Source organism: Seriola lalandi, unplaced genomic scaffold (genome assembly GCF_002814215.2).
Source record: "Seriola lalandi dorsalis isolate HSWRI2012SDOR001 ecotype SW California unplaced genomic scaffold, Sedor1 jcf7180002054850, whole genome shotgun sequence".
NCBI classification, from domain to species: Eukaryota; Metazoa; Chordata; class Actinopteri; order Carangiformes; family Carangidae; genus Seriola; species Seriola lalandi.
In genome coordinates, this window is record NW_019525403.1 from 1327479 (window position 1) to 1329133 (window position 1655).

The 1655-nt window shown below is 49.0% G+C and overlaps 1 protein-coding gene across 12 annotated transcripts in view; it reads left to right on the forward strand.

The window, feature by feature from the left end:
* The window catches only part of LOC111670312 (von Willebrand factor D and EGF domain-containing protein), a 47201-nt gene continuing 45546 nt past the window's right edge, over window positions 1-1655 (forward strand). For 11 of the 12 annotated variants that reach the window (XM_087179470.1, XM_087179480.1, XM_087179481.1 and 8 more), the window contains exons 1-4: window positions 1-105; window positions 184-222; window positions 328-385; window positions 1005-1175. The gene's annotated coding sequence lies outside the window, so the exon portion shown is untranslated. The remainder of the gene's footprint in view (window positions 106-183; window positions 223-327; window positions 386-1004; window positions 1176-1655) is intronic. The other variant, XM_087179479.1, reaches the window with a different exon arrangement.

Consider the following 1655-nt stretch of genomic DNA (forward strand, 5'->3'; position numbering starts at 1 on the left):
GGGAGTATGGTGCACCAGATGACACAGGCGACCTCCAGCATACTGGGGGTGAAATGAGGTCGATCACCTGATGTGGAGAGAGAAATGAGGAGGATACAGCCAAAAGTATGTGGACACCCAATCATCACACTAATATCATCCAACCGCAAGAGCTATAACAACTTCCAGTTTTTTTGGTTGCAGGCTTCAAACGCTTCACATGAGTCCATGCGGAGTTAATAGGTCTGTGAAATTCCTGACTGTTCCTTTTTATTTGTTATTCAAAGGTGTATGGTGTGAAGACAATTGTGATATCAAATCCCCTTCCCCTTTTTTATCTGTCTGCAGGAAATGCTTAAAAAACGGACCCACGGTGACGGCTCTGAGAAAGTCCGATAATCTGCAGGTGAGAGGATGAGTGTCAGAGTTCACACCCAGACTTTCTACCTCGCATCGATCCTGTTAACTCCACCCGGTCGGGGTTAAAGGTCATCGTGCGTGTGAGACAGACACTCAGGATTTAAGAAGTCTTTGGCGGGTGTTGGGTTGCAGGTGTTTCCTGGTGCTGTTGTGCCCTCTACTGGCTGCTGGGTGGAAGTGTCCACTCAGAGCCAATATTGCCTGTTAGTACTAATACCATTAAGTCCTGTGTATGCGCTACTCAATATGTAAGCATTGATTTACTTTAACGTACAACCTTAATCTGTGACTAGTCTAAATAGCAGTTCAAAGAATGAAAGTACAAGTTACTCAAAAAGGGAACTGTAAGTTAATGTGAGTTAAAGCTGGTGTTTTCCTAAGCCCTCTGACATATATATGTGCTTATCATTGGCATTCTGGGTTTCTAATGTTGCTCTTGAAGCAGGAAGCGCCGCAGTGAGGTTTTGAACCGAGGGAAACGTTGTATTCTTCTTTAGTTATCGCGTGGAGTCGGTTCAGTTAAGTTTACGTTCTGAGTTTATCCTGGACATGCGGCGTTGCTTCTCTGTGTGTGCATGAATATGTGTACTGTGTGTTTTTTACAGCTCCTGTCAGTCCCATCTCCTCCTTCTCCTCCTCCTCCTCCTCCTCCTCCTCCTTCTTCTTCTTCTCCTCCTCCTCCTCCTCCTCCTCCTCCTCCTCCTCCAAGAGTCCAAGGTCGCCGTGCGGCTATTTCCAGCTCGTCTTCGCTCTGATCCGTGTCGCAAAATGACAAGGTAACGAAACTCGGGGGGTCAGCTGTGTTACAGGAACGCTTCCGAAGATGGGGAAAGAGGAAATCAATCCCGCCTGACAGTGTCTTCAGGATACTCTGCCCTGACCACGACAGGCACGTGCAGACACACGCGCACACAGATGTACACAAACAAACACTCGTAGCGTACACAAACACAAGCCGGAACCAAATATAGCGCTCTCCAGCCTCCGTCTGGCACGGCCGAGGTGCATCGGAGCGACAAGGTGGCCGCCGAACAGTTTGTCACCGTCTAAAACCGCGCCGACGTTTCCAAAGATCACAGTCCTCTCCTCAGAGAGTTTGAGCGACTGCCGTCTTCATATAATACAGATGTAGAGAGAACCGTATCCGCCCTCCTCCCTCAGAGGCGTTTGTGTGGCTGAACAATCCCTGTAAGCAATGGCAGCCATTAGACTCAATCTCAGGTCATTGAGCATCCCCCCCCCCCCCCCCCCCCCCC